The sequence below is a fragment of the Arvicanthis niloticus genome, chromosome 15, assembly GCF_011762505.2.
Source record: "Arvicanthis niloticus isolate mArvNil1 chromosome 15, mArvNil1.pat.X, whole genome shotgun sequence".
In the NCBI taxonomy this organism is placed as follows: domain Eukaryota; kingdom Metazoa; phylum Chordata; class Mammalia; order Rodentia; family Muridae; genus Arvicanthis; species Arvicanthis niloticus.
In genome coordinates, this window is record NC_047672.1 from 30,563,582 (window position 1) to 30,581,051 (window position 17,470).

The 17,470-nt window shown below is 43.4% G+C and overlaps 1 protein-coding gene across 2 annotated transcripts in view; it reads left to right on the forward strand.

Annotated features, from left to right (window-relative positions):
- Positions 1-17,470, forward strand: part of Plxna4 (plexin A4) — a 445,710-nt gene that overhangs the window by 6,939 nt on the left and 421,301 nt on the right. The window contains exon 2 of one of the 2 annotated variants that reach the window (XM_076913573.1): positions 3,379-3,564. The exons of the other annotated variant lie outside the window; for it this stretch is intronic. The gene's annotated coding sequence lies outside the window, so the exon portion shown is untranslated. The remainder of the gene's footprint in view (positions 1-3,378; positions 3,565-17,470) is intronic. 2 annotated transcript variants of the gene reach the window in all.

Below are 17,470 nucleotides of genomic sequence, written 5' to 3' on the forward strand. Positions count from 1 at the left end.
TAAGAGCTAAACGAGTTTCCTGCTGTAGGGTTTCTCAGAGACTTTAACCTACTGGGACGTTCCACAGTGGTGTAGCCCTGGAATCCATCAATATAAACACTGCCACATGTGTACATATGAGTGTCTACATGGCTTTTTTTGTGTATATGTGTGCACATGTTCATATGTCTGCTTATGCATCTGCTTGTATATGTGGAAGCCAGAGGTTAATCCTGAGAATCTTCTTCAGTTGATCTCTGTAGCCTTTTATTTTTTAAGACAGGGTCTCTCACTGAACCTTGAATTTGCTAAGTTGGCAGGACTGGCTGGCCAGCAAGCCGTAGAAACTTCCTGTCCGCAGGCCTAGTGCTGAGATCACAGTGCATGTTGCTGTGTCTGGCTTCTTTATGTGGGCACTGGAGATTAAACTCAGGTCTCCATGCTTGTATGTGAGCACTTTACTGACTGAGTCATTTCTGTAGCCTATGCTTTCTTGAGTCCTTATTATTAAACGAATAGTTTCAGCTGAACTTTTATAACCAAGCCTTGGGTTCTGATGACTGCAGTCACCAGGTTATTAGAATTGTGCCCCTGGTCACAACATCTGCTGAGCCATCCCCACACTCTGCCCTTCCCTTTGTCCTTCCAAGGCAGGAGGATTTCTCAGGCATGTGGACACATAGATTCATAAATGATTCATATATATATATATATATATATATATATATATATATATATATATATTTGCTTAATAGCTACTGGTGTTAAGGAAAGTAGGCTTTGGATATAGCAAAATGTAAATCTCAGCTTGATATTTTACCAGAAAAGGGATTTTTTGAAGAGTTCACCTTATGTTTAGTGCTACCAGTTACAAAATTGGGAGGTTGTTCTGGAATGATAATTTTAAAGACATTTAATATAAAGTAGAAGAAGTCCTTGTTCAACTGAAATTTTATATGAAACCCTAGTGCCCAGAAGAAGTGCAGACAGTATTGTTCTGGTTAAAAATGAGGATGCTTGGATTTGGTCCCTAGCCTGTTGTCCCTCACCCCTGATCTCAGCCCAGCTTCCCCAGGAGCTGGTGAGACATCACTGTATTGAGAGAAGGTCAGGCCCAGGAGCTGGACCTCTGGGGATCCTCCTGTTGTGTCTGACAATAGAATCCAACCTTTGTTCCAAAGGAAGAAAGCCAGTGATACCTTTAGAATAAGAAGGTTGGCATGAGTTATCACATGAACGGGGGTAGGGGGTCGGGACAGAGAATGGCTGAAGCTGGGAACTGTGGGATAGAACAGATCTGCGTGAATGTCTCTTGTGTAAAGAACTCTTTAAACTCATAGAGTTGTGGCAGCCTTAGCCAACCACGCTGTGGGACACCCAGCCCACATTCCCAACTGAAACCACATTAGGAATGAATGCTGGCATTCCTTAGGGCTATTGCTACACCGTTTTTTGCTCTTGGTGAAATTAGTTTATGACTTATAATTAGATAACACTGATAAAGTTATTGAGTTGGTCATATTAACAATAAGAAGAGATATTGGATGAGTAGCAAGATGTTTCCCTGACATTGAGATATATTAGCCCCAGGACTGCCTTCTTCAGTAGTATTGGGGAATCACAGACGCTTCTGCTCGTGTGAGCTGAAAGCACAGTTGCTGGGAAGCCTGGGATAGAAACAAATGACCTGTCTTTCCTCTTAGATTTGAGTACTGTTGTAAGTATCGACGTGTGGTACAATAGAGGGTATTTCTGCATAACCTATTTCTTTAAGTTGTCGCTATTAGTCAGCTCTGTCCTCTCTGATGTTTATTTTTTTATTTTTTTTAACTCTTGCACTTTGAAGCTCTTCTCAGGTCAAGCTGGGCAGAGGCTCAGTGATCACACAGTGCTTGTGACCTCTCTCTCAGCTCTCTTCCCCATTAGAGGCTGACCCGCCTTCCTCCCCTAAATGCTCTTGCCTTTAACCACCGACTGATTGTGAACAACTCACTGGCACAGAGACTAGGGTCTTCAGAGTAGCCTGCCTGAGGTCTGTGCTCCACCCCTGCTTGAAAGCGTATCTTGTGCAATCAGGAACTCCATTCGTTCTTTCCCACAATGACAAAGAAGCTGTTGCCAGCAAGGGCAGTCATGACAATTGAAATCGTGTACAACCTGCTCTCTGTATCCACGGGTTCCACATCTGTGGTTTCAACTAACTGTGCATTGAAAATATTAAAACCAATCATATTGCTGCCATATGCGAACAGACTCTTTTCCTTGTTATTATTTCCTACACAGCGCAGCATAACAGCCATCTACATAGCCTTCCCATTGTATTAGTGTTCAAAGTCATCGAGAGATGATTTAAAGTATACAGGGTATAGGCCTATGCTGCATGTATGCAAGCATTACATCACTCTGTATAACAGTCTTGAGTGTTCACAGAGGTTTTTAATCCATGGAGTGTGGCATTGTCCTCCCCACCAACCGCTTGCAGATGCCAAGAGATGACTATTATTTCCTAATGTCCTAGATTGAGAGGAACCATTTAATACTTCTCTTATATACAGCCCAACCCAGAGTGTATCCTCTTTAGGTGATCAATAAGTGTTTGCCGAATGCATAGAATGAGGGAAGATAGGGTGAGGTGGGCTCTTTACGTTGATGGGCATAGCATCAAAGTATTACTCTTTGTGTGACACTCGCTGTGGGTTAGAGGCTGATAGACGGAGAGGGACAGCCAACCTAGTTTACCCAGAGCCTTCTAAAGACTAATTCACTGGCTGTCCTCTCTTCATGTCCCAGTAAAAAAAAAAAAAAAAAAGTACAGGACCAAGCAAGTTCTGCAGATATGTCTCTTGTGTCCTCTCCATCTAGGGATGCATAGCAAGTGTATTAAAGTTAAAGGAGGATTGCTATGGAGAAACTTGCTCCTTGTTAACCAAATGTTTCCCAGTTTATTTGGCAGTGGCTTTGTGTGGATGCATTTAAACCTGCCGATAACTCCTGGGATGAGGGTTTCATTGGGTAGAAAGCATTTTTGGGCTGGGAATATAGTTCAGTGTTTGCTTGTGATTGCATGTGCAAGATTCTTGGCTTTGTTCCATAACTAGAGAAATTAGAGAGAAAGATGATGGTATGATGCTGATGCTGTTGTTGATGATGAAGATGATGATGAAGAGGAGGAGGAAGAAGAGGAGGAGGAGGAGGAGGAGGAGGGCAATGAAGAGGAAGCAGTGGCAGAGGCAAAATTTTAGGAGATGCTGTCCTTCAATGGGACACTTATAAGTTCAAGGTCAACTTGGAGGGGACCATATTAGCAAGAGGAATCCACTGTATTGGAAAAGTGAAGACTAGTGAGGTCCAGCTGTCAGAGATGCCACCCACCTCTTGTCCCTGTCATTTGCTTTTCAGAAGCTCCAAGTTACTGAATTCTAGAGAACTTTTGTGAGCATGGCCATGGTCTTCAGGCAGGTGCCCTCTTCATCAGGGATGGTTTTCAGAAGTGGGAATGCAGCTCTTGCAGATCATGGACTTGTTTTCAACAAGTGGTCCCTTTCGGTTGCACATCATTGATCAAGGTGGATGTTTGCAAAGCATGTGAGTAATGACATTTACCTTTTCATCTCCCCCAATCCCAGCTGCACATAAGGAAAACAGACCTTTGTATAGCTGGCAAAGAGAAATAGCCTTTATCAAATTAACAAATGAGGCTTACATTAAGACACATTTCTCTAAATTGTGAATAGTTGAAAGCAGTTTTTTTCCTGGGGTATGTTGGAAAGCCTTTGCCACCCTCAAGGGAGATGAAGGTTTGTGATTTGACTGTAGATTTATGGCTTTAACAATCAAATAGTGACCCAGAGGAATCATTTTTCCACCTGCTATTCATCTTACATAGGTAAATGGTGTGTGTGTGTGTGTGTGTGTGTGTGTGTGTGTGTGTGTGTATGCATGTACACACAAGTACACGTGAGAGGGGGACCGTGAATTAAAGTTCCTAGAGATTTTTTAACTTGACTGGTGAGAACATCATGATTTCAGAGAGTCAGAACATTGCAGTTAGAGAACCCAAATCATCTTGGTTTATCTTTAGTTTTTTAACATAGATATATATTACCCACCTCTGTATCTGACTACCAAGTAAAACCTTCAGAATATATTCTTAGTAAACCATTAGCTTCCACCATCCCCAAAGCTAAAGAATGTCATCAGATAGTATCTAAAACCTACAGTAGAGTCTTTCACATGTTGCTGTAACCCACCTTCTGGTGGTCTCAATGCAGTTGGTGAATGCTCTGATTTGTGACTGCCTTTTGATCTGTGTTCATACAACCATTTCCGTGATGGATCATGTTGACCGAGGCAATGCAAATCTGGGTTCCCAGACCACACTCATATATGGGTCAGTGTAAACTATCTCTTACAGCCTTTGGATGGACAGTTGTGTTTTGTATTGACAAAGGTACCATTCCAGTGGTGTTTGGCCAGCGACATCAACTAACAATTCACTTGCCCAGTTGTTGGGCCTGCAGTACCCTCAGTGCATGCTTAGTTCCAGAATGAATAACAGTTGCTAGCACACACACACACACACACACACACACACACACACACACGCACACTCCCCTGAGACCCATTCATAACGCACCACACCGGTGATTCTATCAGCGCTAAACTGTTTGGTGACTGAGTTTAGAATTATAGGAATCGGAGAAATGAATTAGCAGTAAATCAAGTCCCAGCTGAGTTCAAACCCAACTGCAGTGAGTTTTAAATTTAAACTATCTTGCTCTGATGAAGCAGTTGTAAGTCAAGCACTGGAGCTCTGTTGCTCTCAACTTAGGAAAAGCATGGCAGCCACCCTTTGAGGGAAAACCTCTGATAACAGCTTGTATTGATTCCTAGTGGTGTTGGGAAATTGCCACTTCATTTTTTCCTTATAAACTGTTCTCTCTCTCTCTCTCTCTCTCTCTCTCTCTCTCTCTCTCTTTCTCAAAAAAGTAGAAATCCTATTTGCAGGGACACAGCAGAAGGCAGATGGGAGGGGGGGTTCGGCTCACAGGGAACTATCCATCAGTTTCTCTGTGACCCTGCCCATGCCAAGCCACAGGGAAGGCGAATCTGGGGCTGAGGGTGGAATCATGTATCTTGTTTTCCTGATTAGGATATATCTGAGTCTTCTTTCTGGGAGAACCACACAATCGACAAGGAGAACAGTCCGAGGGAGCAGCAGACTGCCATGTTGCAGTTGTCAGTTGTGGTATAATAAGAAGTCATTTACGTAAGTTACAGGGTCCTCCGACTGGAGCTTGTCTGAAATGTTGCTACAGCTACTTCAGGCTGAGGTTTTTTTCTCTCTTGCAAAATAATCCTGTGGTTTTTATTTTCAGAGCAATTGAAGAAGAATTATGTGCTGGTCAGGGAATAGGGAGGCCTGCCTTCCAATCCTATGTCTGCTGAGTATTCTACAGTCTATCTATCTGGTCAACACCTCTCTTTCTGTTTCTTTAAAGCCAGGGACAAGCCTTTCTCCCCCTCACCTGCAGCCCAGGAGGATGAATATGGTCATGCATATTAAAGGCCTGGCTTCAGAAAGCAGGGTCTGTTTACACACAAGGTCAAGAGAAAAATCAAAAAAGAGTGGGAGAGGTAGGCTCCTCACCATGATTCCTGGTGAGATTACATGGCATCTTCCATTTGCTGATCTGGTAAAGAGCTATAAAGGATTAAACCCATTTGCCTGGGGCCAGAAAGAACAATGTAGTTGGGACAGCAGGAGAAAACAGGACTGGGTGGTTAGCATCAGAAACAGGGGTCTGGGAAGGGTAGGTCAGAGAGTTGTGTTCCAATGTCGGTCATTGGATCTTAGGCTGGGCACTTTGAAGAAGGAAAGAGGCATGGTCTCCCTACAATCTCACTTCATTGCACTCCATCCCTATACATGTTGCTATTTTAGCTGGAGAACTTTACTGTGATGCTACAGGAGATTTGCGCAACTATCCTATCAGCCATTCATTCAGCCAGGTTCTGCTGAGTGCCTACTATGTGCCAGAAACTGTGGAAGAAGTGGTTGCAAAGGAAAGGGCTTTCTCCACCTCTCTAGGGAACAGTGTATCATGGCTATAGCAGAGTGTGACCAGAATCTAAATGACTCATGGGGAAGATGGGGGCAGAATGAGATCATAAGTGGGCATGTGTCCAGAAACAAGAAGGTGGATGTAGAGAAGACCCTCTGCTGGAGGAGATGCTAAACTGAGTCTTGAAGGGTGAGTAGAACTGTGAGTATACAAAGAGAGGCTTGAGATGGAGGGAACAGCATAGGGAGGCAGGGCGAGTATGTAACATTGCAGCCCTGGGGTCCTATAAACCAGTTCAGGGCCAAGTGGGAAGGGGTGGTGAGAGGCCAGGCCAGGACCTGCATAAGTATCCCAGGGAGGGGTTTTCTCTGTAGGCAAAGGGTCAAGCTTTGGGAGACAACCCAAGGAAGAGAACCAATATGATCAGATTCTCCTGCAGAAAGGTCTCAGTGGGGAACCATGTAGAGAATGGTTGGAAGTCAGGGCACTCTAGTAACTCAGGGGAGACCTGAGCAGGAGCTGAACACAGTGAAAAAAAAACATAAGAAAGAAAGAGGCTTGAGAGGTGTGAGGAGTTCAAGTTAGTGATGGTAGCCATGGTAGTGATGGTAGCCATGGTGGTAAAGGTGTGCAGAACAAGGGAAGGAGAATTGGGTATCCCTCATAGATGTCCAATTTGAGCAGCTGGTGGCAAGTGAGATTCTTTATAAAGCTGAGATTTCTAGATTGGGACGGGGCTGGGTGAGGGTAGAGGTGACCAGAGACCAGTGGATATGAACATCCTCTGCCTACCCATGCTGGGCTTGTTTTTACCTCTGTGACTGTGGACTTTAAGAGCTTACTTTGGGATCTGGAAGTAGCTTGGTAAACTTGGAAGAAGATGCATGGATTTTTTTTTTTTTTTTTTTTTTTTTAAATTTTTCAAACGATTCATGTTTTGAATTAAACATGCTGTCTCGAACAATTTACTTGAGATGCTTCTAGCAGTTCTCCAGGCATCCACCTAGCTTTAGGAGAGCCCCACTATTTTCCAGTAGAAAAAAAAATGGCAGTCCTGGGAGGTTGAGCAGTACCCACAGGATTAAAGAGAAAGCTTGGAGGAAAGATGACAATGGAGAATGACAGGTCTTTGTTCTGCTTGTTTTCTTGTTCTGTTTCTTGGTACACCCCCACCCCAACCCCCCATTGCTGCGAATCTGCGTTCCAAACACTACAGTCTAGTGAAAGAAGCTTCATTGACCTAGGAGATGACAAATAAATTTTGACCTTGCCCCTCAGGAATAATGGTTTGTTTATCCAGTCCAATGTCCTGGGTGATAGTGAAGCCATGATAAAAAGACAAGGTAAATTAGAGGGGCATGTGACAAGGAAGAAGTCTCTCATCCTAGGGTCTAGTTGGCCTTTCCTGCTGAGAGTCAGGGAATTTCAACACAACCGATACATTCAAAGTTACCCGCAGAGAAAACGTGTGTGTTTTCCTAAAGCTATCTCCAATAAGAATGTTAAAAGCCACAGACTACACTCATGTCCAGAGATTTGTGGCCCTGAGCTTAGCCTTGCCAACAGTCCACTCTCATTCTGAAATTCAAATGATGTACCTTGTAAAACCATGTATGATTTCACTTACAAAAGCAAATTCTTTACATTTGGAGAAATGGCTAAGCCGGTTCATTTATTTTAATGAAACCAGCTCATATATTTTCATTCAACTTTTTAAACTTGGCTTTAAATTTTTTCATAAATTATGTAACTTAGAAAGCCACAAGATTAATACACAACACAACACACACACACACATACACACACACACACACACACACACACACACACACACATCTATGGTGAAGTCACCTGTGCTGGTTAATTTTATGTCAACTTGACAAGTCGACACAGGCTAGTTGTGGCACCCTGTGCCTAGCAGGCCATCAGAGGAGGGGATCCCAACTGAGAAAATGCTTCCATAAGATCAGGCTGTAGGCAAGCCTGTAGAGCATTTTCTCACTTAGTGTAAGTGTGATTGATGGAGAAGGGCCCATCCTGTTGTGAGTGGGGCCACCCCTGGGCTGGTTGTCCTGGATTCTATAATAAAGCAGGCTGCGTAAGCCATGAGGAACAAGCCAGTAAGCAGCAGCTGATGGAAGCATGGACTCTCCATCCACTCTTGCCTTCAGGTTCCTCTCTGCTTGAGTTCCTGCCCTGAATGCCTTTGATGCCGAACAGTGATGTGGAAGTGTGAGCCAAATAAGCCCTTTCCTCTCCAGGTACCCTCCTTTTCTTAAGCATCTCCCCCACTCGTTAACATTCACACATACCTTAATAAACCCACTCAGCTTTGTTTCACTCTGGTCTATACTAAAATTCCTTTCTATAGGTTGTCCAGGATTCAGCTTTACCTAAATGCAGGTCCCTAAGGGGGAACCCCTCAAACTGCTGGTGGCAGAGCTGGGTTGCATATCATTGGAACCACCACTAAACAGTAGAGCCAGTCTGCATAGTTAAGGTGACTGGATAGGTCTGGCTTGGTCCAGAGTGTTAAAAAATTTTTTTATTGCTAAAATGCCTTTATTATAAGCAGGGCAATTCCCATGCAGGGAGCTCAGGAGCTACACTCCCTCTGTGCTCATACTTTTGCTTCACACTGGTACAGCGAAGGCAGTTGAATCAATATGCCAAGTAGAGCTTAGTGCCTAGTAGGTATTAAAGCAGCGTTTGTTGCCCTTCAGGGGCTTAGCATTCTACAGGAAGGGTTCCATTCTGTGGCCCCTGTTCTCTGCAGGAGATATAGACTGGACTGCTGGTGTGAGTCTGATTCTGTGTGTTCATTCTGAGGACTCAGCATAGGAACTGAAGAGAACACGCCATTTGCTTTGAGTGGAGTTTGGAGAAGAAATACACCAACTTTTTTAGCTCCCTGTGCCTCTGTGGAAGGTGATCGATCAGTCTTAGGTGAGGGGTGAAGGGCTCAGAGCAGGGTGCCTCACTAGCACCACCACTGTTCAAACCAATTCTATACTGCCAGGCTTCCAAGAGTTCAGCCTAGAGGTTGCCTGTAGCTACAGAATTACAATGTAGCTGCAGATGATGGATCTGCTGTCTATGAGATCATTTCTGGGCATCTCAGCTGATACTAAACATGGCTGACCTATGGCCTTCCTCCTGGAATGGAGCTGGAACAGGAGCTGGAGTAGGGGCACAGGCAGTGTTTTGGGGTACTCCACCCCCCACTTTTTTTGTTTTTTTTGAGACAGGGTTTCTCTGTGTAGTCCTGGCTGTCCTGGAACTCACTCTGTAGACCAGGCTATCCTCGAATTCAGAAATCCACCTGCCTCTGCCTCCCAAGTGCTGGGATTAAAGGCGTGTGCCACCACTTCCCAGTTGGGGGTACTCCCTTTTTAACAGATCCACAGAAGCAGCAGAATTCCTGGTCATATCTACTCATGCCTCTGTGCCCAGTTTTGTGCATGCTTAACTGTTCTCAGTATATTGTGTCCACTGTGGCTGCACTTCTGGCCTTGGAAAAGTCAGTAGTTTCTCTGGTTTATCTGGTAGCACACTCTTTCCTTACTAGGGGGCAGAAAGCAGGGCTTGAGACCTTGGGAAGGGAAGCAACGCAACCGCAATGCTTGTGGCCAGAATGGAAGGAGAGCAGTGGACACACTCAGCTCTTCTGGGGAGCTCTACACTGCTGTTGTGCCTCTAGAAGTGGACGTCTGAGTCCCACACACAGCTCTCTCCAAGCCCTGGCAAAGGTGTGCATCTCCACTGCTCCCCCTCTTTTTCCATTGCTTTCTTATGCTTCTTTTTGGAGGCTTCTCATTGACCAATGTATTACGGGGACATCCTCAGAGGGGAGCCCCGGCATCTGGGGAAAGAAGACTCAACGAGAGACATTGAATGCTCTGGATTCAGTATGTCAACTATGTACATCGTGTCAAGTCTGATGGAGACTCTGGGCTGATGCCGAGCCCCGGACTGTGTGTTGGGTGGAAGTCGAGAAAGCAAGCTTTGTTGAACTCAGCCTTCTCAGTGTTGACTGCTCCTTACTCAGTTCTCTTCATTCCCGTTCCTCCTTCCAGGACTGAAGCAAGACTGGCCTTTCTTGGCAAATACTTAGAAAAGGGCTCATTAAATAATTTGTATAAACTGTGTTTATGTTACTGGCTGTCATTATCCAGTGAAATACTATTTTATTTGCATTAGGATTTACAGTGATGTAATCGCTCTCAGTTTTAATTTGATGGGGGCTCGTGTTGGTGCCTTCAAGAGAGCCAGAGTAAAAGTCTAAGGCATATCACACAGCCAAATATAGAAAATGAATCCTGCAACTGTCAAATAAAATTTCCCCAGCACATATTGTTTTGAAAGAATGGCATTTTCGCCTAAAACTTATATTTGCAAACTTTAAAATATTGCCGGGATTGGAAGAGATTTTAACTGGCTAACCAAGTTTTTGAACGCTTACATTCCAGCCATTTCCTGGGTCCAGGCCTTTTATTTTATTTATTTTTTTCCCGTGGCAGGCGTAGCTTACTTAGAGACTCTCTGCAAAGTCAGCCTGCCAAGAGTTTCCTGGTAAATTGCAATTTATTGACTTTATTTTGGGTATTTCCATTTACTTAATTGCACACTTCTTGAGAGCAACCATCTTCACACACACATTTATAATTCCCGCTGGACCCAACCTAATGTTTGATTTTCTTCTCTCTCTCCACATAATCACTACGTTTTCTGAGCTTCAAAAGAGGAATATCTTTTCTTTTGGCTTATTCTTTTATTTATTTATTTATTTTTCATTTTTAAGATGAGACTTTTCTATGTAGCCCAGGCTGGCCTTGAACGACAAATAAACCCCCTATCTCAACCTCCTGAGTTGCAGGGATTATAAGCACGTGTTAATTTTGACTGAAAGGACTGTTTGAGTGGCCAGATGGTGGAGGACATTAGCCACGGGGAAACAGTGAGTCCATAGGAAGTGGGAAGCAGTTTCACAGGAGAATCTGCATGTGGAGATGGCTGCATGTTAGTGTGTTGATTCTATTAGTCATCCTTACTTCCCAGTAGGTGGTGAATGGGCATCCAGTGAGCTGAGGCTTGATCACACACTTACTGTATCTCCTGGGGGGCCAGGGGGTGGGGCTGTTAATTCTTCCTTTCCAACTTGAAAACACCAATACACTGGCTGACTTCCTGTTGTCCTGAACCAGAAAATTCGGAGCTTTCATAAACATCAAACACACACACACACACACACACACACACACACACACACACACACACACACAATGGTTGTAAAAGTCCAGGAAATAGAGGTCTTTCCTAGAGGGCATGAACAGCTGCCCCTGGCAGCTGCCTACCTATTTTCAAGCCTTTACTTCCCCAGTCTTTTTTATCTTTGGCTAAGAAAATATCAACTAGCAGGCTTTTGCCAACTCACTTCCTATCTGTCTTGTCTGAGTCAAACACCCTGTTGGGGTTGGCAAGTTGGGATCCTTTGCAGGGGATGATGGGAAAGCCCCAACCCTGGTAGCGGTTAAGAGGTTAGGAAAGCTTTCTCTTATTTTGGCTCTCCCTGTTCATTAGTTAGGGATGACTCTGCCTCTGACAGGGTAGCCATCACATGCAGGGGGTGAGTATAGCAAATCCCAGGGTCAAATTTATGTGCCTGGCAGGCTGCTGCTCAGAGACGTCAGGAATTAGGAGCAGCCCTGCCCACTTTCATTTTGGGTGTGTTTTACATGATCACTGCAGTCTGCAGTCTGGTAGTTTTTATCTATCTATCTATCTATCTATCTATCTATCTATCTATCTATCTATGGATATAGTATAGATATATATTATCCATATATATGTATTTACTTGAAATTTAAAATCTGAACTTATTTTTAGAACATTTAATTTGGGGTGGAGGGACTTTTTTTTTTTTTTTTTTTTTTTTTTGACAGATTGCTTCAACGGTGGGTTATGCCAGTCAGTGGGCTTAGCCATACTGTAATACCACATGACTGTTCTTGTATTGTCTCATTTGACCTTCCAGAGTCCTGGAACTTGTCATCTGCAAGTGTGATAAATGTGATTCTCAGTCTTTATTCAAATTCCTGATAAAAATGTGAAAGAGCCTGGCACCAAGGGCAGAACCCTCGCCATGACATTTCCTGTAGAGCATCCCTTTGGGGGTTGACAAATAACCATTGAGTTACCGTTCCTGGGTCTGAGAGTGCCGAGGACCCAGTCTAGACTCCGAGGCAGACAGACCCATCAGTGTAGCCAATTTATGCCACACTGCCACAGGGACAGATTGTTTTCAGTAATGACAGATAGGTGACCATCGTAGGCTTTCTTCTGTACTACCTGCCACTGAAAGCAGATTATGAACTCACTTCTCCCCCTCCTGACAACCTTTGTCTGTCACCAGGTCCACCCTACTCTTACAGGTGAGAAAGGACATGATGTCTGTCCTAGCTGCTCTACCAGGAGACACATTGCTAAGGCAGTAAGTCCCTTCACCTCCCACCACCACACACAAACAAGAGGGTGCGGGAAACGCAGGTGACAGAGGCCCCTTCTTTTGGTTTTTTGAGTGAGGCAAAACTATTTTCTGTATGATCCACAGATGAAAAATTCTGCAATACACTGACTTGGGGGACACTGGCGAGCTTATCTGAGGCAGAGGCAGCAATACTTTAGGTACAGGGCTCTACTTGCATTTTAGGGCAGTGGTTCTCAGCCTTCCTAATGCTTTGAATCTTTCAGACAGTTCCTCATGTTGTGGTGACCCTCAGCCATAAAATTATTTTTGTTGCTACTTTGCAACTGTAATTTTACTACGGTTATGAATCATAGTGTAAGCATCTGTGTTTTCCAGTGGTCTTAGGCAAACCCTCTGAAAGGGTAACTTGGCCCCACCCAAGGGGCTCATGACCTAGAGGATCAGAGGGTAGACTGCTCTGAAGGCTGAAACTCAGACATAATGGGAGTCCTTGGTAAGAACTGAGCTACAAAGGGCTCTGTGCTGCCAGACACTTATGCCCATAGGGCAAAGATTCCTGGAAGCAACTTCTAACCAATCCTCTGTCTTTGACATCAGTTTCCATTGAAAAAATTCTAACACCTCTTATGCTCATTAACAAATCCAGTGATGCCTGCTGAGACAGTGCAGTTGGAACACTAAGTGTGGGCTCTGAAGGAGGCTTTCAACCCTCAGTTTGCGGGCTGTGTGTGTGTGCGTGCGCGCGTGCGCGCACTCGAGCATGCGGGCAGAAGTGTAACTCTCTGATCACAATGCCCCCGATGCATATGAGTTAAAGTGGAAAGATGAGGTAGCACAAAACACCCTCCTTTGCTCATGGTTACACTACCCAGAGTTTACATTACAGTCACCTACAAGCCAAACACACTAAGTGGAAACTTCCAGAAATTTGGTAAGTTTAAAAATCATGCACCACTGTGAGTAGCACAAAATCCATGCCCTCAGGTGATTCACATTCAGGACAAGAGCGCCTTCTTTCTGCATTGGCTCCACACTGTGTATGCTACCCGCCCATTACTCAGGGCTGTCTTGTTATGGTTTTATTGGTATTAAAGCACGTATGTTTAAACACTACCTAAGCAACTGTCTGATAGTATTTCACAGTGCTTATAACCTTCATCTTCAGCTTGTCTCATCACAGAGGGATCACACAGCCACAAGTGGAGCGAGATATTGAAGAAGAGAAATATACCCAGGTTTATACTATATTCATTGTAGTATATTGCTAAACTTGTTGCATTTTATTATTACTTATTGTTGTTAATCACTTATGGTGCCTAATTTTTAAACTAAAGTCCATTGTAGGCATGATGTACATATAGGAATATGCAGTATTTATGGTATTCAGCATTATCTATAGTTTTGGGTACCCAGTGGGAATCTTTAAATGCATCATTTATGGATAAGAGGGAGATTACTGTAATTTACAGATTTCACGTTAGCTTCTTTGGCTCTGTCCCTGAGTCTGTTGCTTATTTCCGTTGCTATCCCAATCTCTTTATCCCTAAAAGGTTAAGTAATACATTAAGGACCACTGTGACAATTAAAGGACACACACGGGAACTAGTTTGTGTACAGTTTGGCATATATTAACCGTCCAATTGGTAGAAGCCGCCACAATGTTGTGCAAAGCTATTCCCTGGTCTTCAGACCTAAAGCTTGTTAGTTCTGCTTCTTGCCACCCTGAACTTGAATCCTCTTGCTTCATAGTCACATCTATTTTTGTACTGGGCTTCAGCAATCCTTGGGGTTCTGTGAACCATCGGTAAAAGAAGTGAAGGTAGCTGTTCTTACCACATCTATTCTCTCTCTCTCTCTCTCTCTCTCTCTCTCTCTCTCTCTCTCTCTTCCTCTTTCTGAATACGATCTCTTAAAAAAGGACTTCAGATATTTATAGGGATTCTTTCATTTATGGAGGAGTCAAAAATTCCCCAAGAGTCTAGATTTAGCAGCCATGTTTACACAACCAAGCTGGGTTCCGTTTAGCCATTTATTTTGCCAGTACCAGCATGTAATAGTACTTTATTTTTATAGCACTCACAGAGGTGATACAGATAATGCCCCCTCTCCAGCCATAGAGATGCTTATTGGCTTTTTTTTTTTATTCTGTTTTTTCTACCCGAGACTCTAAATGTGATTTTAAGAGACAGAACACAGGAGACTCTTGGCAGTGACTAACCACTGCTAAGTACTGCATAGATGCTATGCCAACCATTGTAGGACATGATCTGCTAATGTCTGCCTACAGTGAGTCCCAAGGAGAGAGGTATGTTCAGTGTGTGTGGCATCTACAGACTTGTATATGCTCAATTGCACCCAACAGGGATAGTTATGAAAACATCCCATTTCTACTGTGTTCAGCCCCAGGTCCTGGTTTCCTGCCAAGATAACCTTAGACCACATAGCAAGGCCCCCTGAGATTTTCCTGCATGGTTTTCACAGAGTGTGGCCAGCTATCCAATCAGAATCCATTGCCCTGAGGCATCCTAGTTGTCAGAGAATGTTCAGTTCTCCCAGGCTCCTCAGCTCTGAAAATAAGTACCATCTCTTCATGATGACATACTCTTTGGCTTGGAACATTGGGTTATTCCCAGGCACACTCTTACTGGCACCATAGAAGAAAGAACCATGGGTTGACTGTGGAGAAATATGATTAGCTATGAATATTAGGAATGAAAGTTTGGAGACCCTGGTAACTAACTCTCTCTTTCCCCCTCTCTCTCCCTCTCCCCTCCCCCTCCTCTCCGTGTCAGTGTGTTTTAAAGATGATGAGTCTTCTACCTACACAGTGTAGCCTGCTTTGAATAGGATCGTTTTCCACTGCAGAGTACACCATGCAGAAAAATTATCCCTTCCGTTCTGTCCTCCAAAGAAAACTTGGCATTTTTTTGGCATATTAATTGTCCAATTGGTAGAAGCAGCCACAGTGTTGTGCAAAGCTATTCCCTGGTCTTCAGACCTAAAGCTTGTTAGTTCTGCTTCTTGCCACCCTGAACAACCTCACCCCAGGATTCTCATCAGAGTCATCCTTTATTCTCCAGCCATCTACAGTGATGACAGAAGAGCCTGTGGCCCAGATAGCACATTTGGTTTGGAAATAGTTATAGTCTCCATGTCCGTCTCTATAATCACCTGTCATCATCCAAATAGGAATCCTTAGACAGAATCGAGAAGTTACATTTTGCTGTAAGCGCACCATACAGTGTCTCTTTACATCTTTCCTTTACTTTCTTTAGATAGGGTCTCTAATTCGCTATACAGTAGTTTATTTATTGAGTTTTCTTATTTAGTTTTAGATAGGGTCTCACTCTGTAGACTAGGCTGGAGTTGAACTCACAGGGAGCTTCATCTGCTTCCTTTGCTATAGTGTATACACCCATGTCCTCCAGGTGAGAAACACGTTTTCATACGCACTGTTAGCAGGTCTTGTGTCTTCTTCTTGCACAGGGAAGTGTTTCCTTTCTCTTTCCCCACAGTGATTTCTAACTTTCTAATGTCTTCCCTAGTTTTCAGTTAATATCCAGGTAAGCCTGTGAAGACCTCAGTGTCATCCCTTCCTTTTCCCTCTTTCTCTTTTGTGTTCTCTTTAGTATTTTCTAATCTCAGAGACATACACATGATGGAGGGATTCTTAACCGCCCCCTTTTTTTTTCTCTCCTGGCCCTCATTGCCTGAGAAAGTCTTAGGTGATTCTAACTTTATAGTTCCATGAAGTAGGTTTATAACTCGAACATTTTCTGACTATAAATCATAAAGGAATTTATTTTAAAACAACTCTTTGGCAATTATGTATAGTTTTACTACTTATTAAAGATGAAAGTAAATTTATATACTAGTAAGGTGGGCACACTTGTTTTTTTTTCATAGAGAATTAAATCTTGGCTAAATATTTGATACTGTCAGACACAGAACATTTTCAGCATTTTTTCAGATTTTCTGAGTATTTTCATTTTATAGCCAGCAGTGCAAAGGCTGCTACTTCATACAGACACAGCATAGAATGTCAAAAGTATATCTAGGTCCATTTTAGAAATTGTTGGAAATTTTGTCCTAATCTGAAGCCAAAATTCATTTAATGATTAAAAAAAAATGAAACTTAAACTGGCAACTCAAACAGCACTTTAAAAAATATTTATTTTTATGTATGTCAGTGAATATTTTGATATGTACCATGTGCTTGACTGGTTCCCACAGAGGCCAGAAGTGGGCAGTGGACCCCCTGGAACTAGAATTACAGACAGTTGTGGGCTGCCACAGTGTGGGGTGCTGGGAACTAAACTCGTGTCCACTGCAAGAACAGCATCTGCTGCCGAGTGCGCTCTCCAGTGCCTCAAACAGCATGGTGTCTAAAAATCTGTATAGATTACTTTTAAAAATTTGTATTTTCTTTTGTGAGATGACAACATAATTACATTATTTCCCCCTTCTTACCCCCACTCCAACCTTCCCTTATAGCCCTTTAAACTCTTAAAAAAGTTTCTGACACAACACAATCCAAAGACAAACTAATTTGGCGTTTACATGCTGAGGCTTGATGGCCAGAAAATATTAAAAGTCTGTATTTTCCCTCAGCAAATTGTTAGGTTTTTACGGGATCAAAAAAAATGCCATGGGCAAGACTCAAACAGTGCGGTTCACCATGCACAGCACTCTTGACCCTGAGCCGAGATGCTTCTTGCAGCTCCTCATTGGTGTTGCTGGGCAGGACGGCATGGCCAGGCTAAGGTTTACATGCTGTGTGTTCAGACCCAAAGCTGCAGCGAAGCTGCGTGATGTAATGCAGAGAGCGCTGCCCGGCACACCTCGGATTCATTACATGCTTGATTTTGAATTAATTTTTGGTTGTTATGCTTCCGGAAACCTTTTACCGCTGCCAAGGTTTTCTCCACCTCCACAGTCA